Raw genomic sequence first — 7,232 nt, 5'->3', positions numbered from 1 at the left:
AATTATAAACGAAAAAAGTCGATCAGAAAATTAGTAACAGAAGTTTTTCGATCGTTAACCGGTTGCATATATAACAACCAAAATTGTTGTGGTTGCAAGTTAAAAAAATTAATAATAAGATAAAAATTAGTTCGGTTGCAAATATATCTTTCGTAATTGTTCGACCACATAATTAACGATAATTAGATTAAATGATCGACGAGAGCCACTTAGTTTTAACTGGAGCCTTTAATATGTGTAACTGGTTACCAGTTAATGTCAATTTCAGTTAATTAGAGATAATTATTAAAAACTAGTTTTTATCTCTCGTATTATAAGATTGTTTTAAAATATACGTTTATAATATATATATACTTTTTAGATTATAATTTTATTTAGACAAAATGGCAAAACCCGTCCTTTATGTTTGCACGTTTTTCAGTGGTTGTCATTTAGCAAACTTAATGACATAAAACATCTTTTATGCTTATAACCCTTATCACATTATGTCCTTTGACCCTAACACAGTTAACTTTTTCTCGTTAAATCAAGTCATGTGCAAGGCACATGAGGGTAGTTTAGTAAATTTACATAATTATTTAATAATTATAAATAATATATATATATATATATATATCCTTCCTTCCTCCCTCTCCAAACCACCACCGACCACGCCGAAATTACGTGAATTTGATGTCTTCTCCACTGCCACAAAATTCATCCAAACACCGACCGGAACCACCTCATTGTTCTTCTACCTTCCGTTTACCTAGGAAAAGAAAAAAAACCACCGCCAGTAGATCTAGGGTTTCTGAAATGATGATGATCGTGGCTGATATTGATGATGGGTGGTAGGTGCACTGGTGTGTGGTTTTGGTGAATATGAAAGGATAAAGATGAGGGTTAAAAAGAAAGGGGAATTAAAACAGGAAAGAAAGCTAGGGGAAGGAAAATGTATGATTTTATTTTGTGTTCCCGAGTTTAATGAAAAGAAAAGGAAAAGAAAGGAAATTAAACAGTTTACGTGTTCCCGAGTTAGAAGGAAAAGAAAAGAAAATACAATTTTCCAATTATACCTTTTATGTAAACTATAATAGAAAGTTAGATATGAGGGTAATGTAGTAATTGATAAAAATTAAAATATTTTCTCTCATAATCTCTCCAATTTAGGAGGATGAATATATGCTCCTATTTTTCATCATTTTCCCTACATTCCCCTCCCCTCCATTTCTTACAAAATCTCTAGAACATGGTTATTTTATATTTTCCTTTCTTTTTCTTCCCATCCCTTTGTTAAATGAGACTCGGGAACACAGTGTAATTCTCCATTATAGCCCATTGTGACATAATATGAGTCGTTATTTGCCACTATAGTTCAACACAACTCACTACAAATCAATGTAACCTTTACGATTAAGACCTAATACGATATAAAAAGCCCATCAGTGTTCATTGAGAGTAGTTGTGACAATTAACACCCAATATGGCCCCATCATAGCATTCTCAACCAACACATCAAATTTCGTGAGAAACGTTTTTATAATATATGGAGTTGTTTAGGATGCTATGAGTGAAGAAGGGAAAATCTTGTGATTATAGTATATTTGAAAAGTTCTTGTAGCACTATATAATTTTTTTTAATATTTTTTAAAAGTGGTTGTGAGTAAAGGAGAAATAAAATGTAATGATAGAGTTATAGAAAAGTATTATTTAATTAAATTGAAGAGAAGAAAATACAGTGAGTTTTAATGTAAATCATTTTTTTTAAGATTTAAGATTTTTCTGTGTTGTTTACTTTATTTATAATTTCTCTTAATTGTATTTTTAATACGTTTAGCTAAAATTTGTATTTGTTTATTGTTTTAGATAAAAGTTTTAGTTATTTTATTACTTTCCATTTCTCATATTATTTATAAAAGCTTTTTTATTTAATATTCAATTATTTTTCGTTCCTGGCCAAAAAGTGGAGTTCCTTCCAAAAATTTAATATTCTGTATAATAGATATGGATGAGGGCGAGCAAAGGAACCACAATGGTAACAGAAACAGACGGATGACGATGGTGATGCTTCTCGAATAAGCCACAATCAAGGTGAGTTTTTCTACTTCTGTTATTTATTCAATCATTATATTTGTTGCTGGTCCTAATCGCTTGTTCTATTGTGTTGTTTAACAGTGAGTTTTGAAGATGCACACCACTTGCTCGATAAAATGTTTAACCTGCCTTTGGTAATCTATTTGTTAATTGTACAGGAGATTTGCAAATTTCTCTATGCAAACCTTATTATATACATGTTAATTTATGATGTGTTTCTATGCATTAAAGAGGCTCGTTTTTCTTTGGGCTTCAAGTGATCAAATCTATAGCTTATGCCTATATTCTGGTAATTATTGTTTGATAAATGAGTTATATATTAATTCTAAATTGTTGTTTCGTTTGAATTTGGTATATAATAACAGGTAAAACGATTGAGTGAGGACATAGCACAACTATGACCAGAGAAAGAATAGAGGAAGGAAAATAAATAGCATATAAACTTATGATGGTGGAGCAAATCAAGGAAAATAGGATTTCAAATACCAAAATGAAAGAGGAAACATTGAAGTGAAATATCAAGTTTGAATCTTTTTGGAGAACATATAAAAAATGTAAACAGCTAAGTGTGTGATCTTTTAACAGACTTATAGACATGGCCAATTTCTACATTTATTCTGCGTATGATTGGTCTTTCATATCGTACCTATATTTAATTATTTAGATACTCTTGTTATATTTACTTTTAAATGTTTGGTTAGTAAATGAATTGGTATATTTTTTTTGAATTTGTATAACTACATAGAATGTTTTCTTAACTAAAACAATAGTCAAACATGTTGGTCGCAAATATATTCCAAAATCCAGTTTCTAATCTGTTGCAAAGAACACAATCACAAAATCTGTTATAAAGTTTTGGTTGCAATCCGGGGAGCTAAAAAAATCAGTCGCAAACAAGTACAAATCGCGGTTGCTAATAGTTCGGTTGCAACATTGGTTGTAAAAGTTTGTGGTCGCTAAACCAGTTGCCAAAAGATGCGGTCGCAATCTCAGTCGCTAAAGGTTCGGTCACTAAATCAACATGTCGGTTGCAAATTCGGTTGCTACATTTGCAACAGAAACTTCAGTCGCAAATTTGGTTGCAAAAGTTTTTTCGGTCGCAAAGAAATTCCCGGCCAAGGTATAACCAACCGTCATAATCGGTTGCAATTCAGTCGCAAAAGGGCATTTGCGACCGCTTTGCAACTGAAATGGCGGTCGCTTTTGCCCATTTGTGTAGTAGTGAATACTAGGTCGTTACGTCTAACCACATATCCTATTGTCATGGCTCTAATACCAATCTGTCACACCCCGACAAAAGACGGCGGAACATGCCGGAATGTGACGATTGCCCATAAGCACATGACACTAATTAAGTGACAATATATAACAAACTCATTTCATTTCACAACATCGAAAATGTCACATAACAAATATTCATAAATAACCATAACATGATATCACAAAATATAGCAAATTAAATATTATTCACTTCACTAATATCCTAAAGGTCTTGATGACGTTTTATCCAACTCCATAATCAACCAAGATGTAAACTTGTAACAATTTATAAAATATAGTTTATCAACACAAAGGTATGTGAGAAATTCATAAGTTTGAGCATATAAACATATAGTAAGAAAGAGCCAAAAACTCGTATACGAAACAATAAATAAAAGCAATAATTTGGATAAAATCGCTAATAGAATTACGTTAGCGACACCTAACTATAAGGGGATGCCAAATAGTATAGGATTTTATAGTTATCGTTAATTGCATTACGTTAACGACACCTTGCTATAAGGGGATGCCAAATAGACTAGGATTTTATAGTTCCACCAACCAAAAGCGATAAACACATAGGCATATAATCATAGAATACCAAATCGAGCAATTGTTCAAGTAAAGTATACAATAACGTTTGTGGTTTAAGATTCAAGTATAGAACATTTAGTTGAATAAGTATGAAATGTCACCCCTAAAACAAAAGATGGAAAACGGGGTATGAAAGTACTCACGTTCAAGTAATAAACTTGAAATATGATAATTTGAAGATTTGCCGGAACGACAGGTTTAACGAACAATGCCTAAAAGGAAAGAAGTCTCGGATTTAGAAAGGTTGTCTTGAAAGTATTTTAATAAAATAAATGTTAATAAATTTAAACAATTAAAGTTCAAGGTTTAAAATGTAACTATTTAAGAACTTATAATAATAACTCTTTAAAAATGTATGTTTGCTCGAAATCGGGTTAAAGTATCTAACCTTAATATTTACTCAACCTATGTTAAGTAATAAGGTGGGTAAAATGAAAGAATGCAAGTCCTTTGGAATAAAGATACTAAAACAGGTTTTAACGAGTGTTCGGTTTGTTGGTTCGGGTCTTGACAATTGGTCAAACCCAAAGTCAACTTTCCAAAATATTAAATGTTATGAGATAACTCATGAAAATCCATTAATACTTAACCAAATATGTAGATCTATTGTTTTAGAACTAACAACGTACGTTAAGCGAGTGTTCGTTTTTGTCGGTCCAAACTTTGTTATGAGATCAAGTTGGATCCAGCATTTCCAAGTACTTAAGAAAATAATTAAAATCAGTTTGTAAACTATTTTTAAAGAAATATACAAGTCTTGATAGCTAAAAACACACTCGTGTGTCTTAAGCGAGTAAAAGTCGATTTAGTTCGCTTTCCATCTCACAATAAGTTCATAGATGGTTTCCACATATCCAAATACCCAAGAACTTGTATAATAATGTACAAATGAAAATACTTAAGTTTTACAACCAAAAAGTTAAAATAAAGTCTTTAAACAAAAGTTCGGTTTTCGGTTCGGATCTAGTTTCGGGCTAAGACCGAGGTTAGAATCCACAAACCTATAACCATAAAACTTATAAAAATGATTTTATAAACTGAGATCTAACATTAAACATGTTTAAACAAGTATTTAACAAAAACTAGTAAACAAAGTTCGGTTTACGGTTTAGAGCTATTTACGGTTAAACCGAAGCATAGACCCTCAAACCCATAACCATGGAACTTGTAAATAAACTAAAATGAGCATACGTTAAGCATGGTTAGTATGTATAAACAAGTTATATAAGTATATATATATATATATCAAGAACACAAAGTTCTCCATGAAACCTAGCCTTACAAGGTCCGAAACCTCACCGACCGGAATCGGAGAAGCAACTGCCAAAGGTAACAAGGGGTGTATATTATATATATGTTGTACCACCCCTATTCAAGTATTATTAAGACTATATAAGTTAATTAGAATGAAAGATTAAACTTAGTTTGACTTTTGGAAGTCAAACCTTCAAGAACACTTAAAAAAATAACCTTGAATCTATGGAGTTTGAGAGAGAATTTGGAGTTGTAGCAGGAGAAAATGAAGTGAAATGGTGGTGTATATATAGGGTAATGTTGGTGGTCAAAAATTGGTGTGAGAGACAAGAGTTTTCATGCAAAATGGATCAAACAAAACACAAAACAACAAAATAAATGAGTTGCTGCAGCTCTTGGGCAGCTTTTGGCCCCCGTAGTTCGTTTTAGGTGATTTTTACGCGTTTTAAGGACTGAAAAGGATGTTTTCAAGACCCAACAAGTGTAAACAATATTGTAACATAAATCCACCATTTTGATTATATCCAAGGTTTCGTTTTACAAAACGGGTCGGTTTACATGATAAACGAATACAAATACGAATACAAACGAGACCCGAAATTGACGAATGTCACACAATGGTGAATACGTATAACACAATGACCTAAAACGTAAGGCACAATGGTGAATATATATAACACAATTTCTTGAAACGTAAAATACAATGGAAACAACATATTACACAATGACTTGAACATAATATACAATAAACGCAATACTATTTTTCTCCAATTAAATGACCGTGTCATATGTCAATCCGAATAAAAGACAATGAACGTATTACACAATGACTAAAAGTTAATGACGATAAAAACGACACAATGACGTAATCTTTGTTTTAATTTTTGTCTTTAATATGAGTACCAATTGAAATATATAATGATCAAAATCTATAATACAGTTCATATGAAAACTCATCTGAAAGACACAATGAACAACAAAAAAACACAATTAAAAAAACCCGTTAATTTTTTTTATTTTTATATAAAAATATGATACTCATATTAAAGATAAAAAAACGCTTATTATTATGGTTAATTTTTTTAAAAAAATAATGTCGTATGAAAAAGTTATGGACATTTTAAAATTATGAGGGGATTGACATGTGCCTTGCATGTGCAGATCGAAAGTCAACAAAGGTGGGTTATTACCTTCATACCCTTTCCATCAATTTTTATTTATTAAATTAAACTCAGCCACTCAAATCTAAGATTAATGTACTGGATTTCTTCTCACCCTTCTCATTTTTTTTGTCATTTGTATTTTAACTTTACTCTTTAGTTAATACTACATATTATTTATATTAATCGATATATATTCTGAATTTCCACTGCACATCTAACCTAATTAATTATAAAGTTTGAAGCGGTTGAAGGGAGAAAATTGCTTTAGAAATTTTCTGAATTCATCACTAACCACTTGACTATTTTATAATTCATTTCAAAACAACTTAAATATTACGTAACTTATTTTTATCCTCCTGTATTACAGGATTTTTTTACATTATTCGGTTCTAATATTTTTATATTTGTTTGGATTTTAATCTTATTTATTATAAGGAAGTTAATAATATATTTAGGGTTTGATGATGGAAGAGTCTTACAAATAAAGGAGATGTTATAATCCAATTTAAAAGTTATATTGATTTGCTGAGACTCATGACCCACTTATATTTTTGACTATAAAAGTATTTCTTAATTATAAATAATTTCTTTAAAAAAATCGGATACTAAATTTTAGTATATCCATATTTTACAGGTTTTCATATCAAATATTTGGTGATATTAAATTTCAGTTTAATGAGGTGCTATAACCCGTTTAAGAGCTATCTGGGTTTGGTGTGACTCATACCCGTGAATTGGGTGAAATGTATAAGAAATCTCCATTTACAAATAAAACAATCTGGTGACTTGAGAGAATATATGGGGATTTCGTCTATATATATAACTAGCTTTTATCCCCCGTATTACGGGGTTGTTTTACATTTTCGTTTATAATATTTTTATATTTTT

Source organism: Bidens hawaiensis, unplaced genomic scaffold (genome assembly GCF_021521415.1).
Source record: "Bidens hawaiensis isolate Kalapana, Puna unplaced genomic scaffold, B.hawaiensis_p1.1 tig00029405_1, whole genome shotgun sequence".
In the NCBI taxonomy this organism is placed as follows: Eukaryota; Viridiplantae; Streptophyta; class Magnoliopsida; order Asterales; family Asteraceae; genus Bidens; species Bidens hawaiensis.
The sequence above is the reverse complement of the archived record's forward strand: the minus strand, read 5'-3'. Positions refer to the sequence as shown.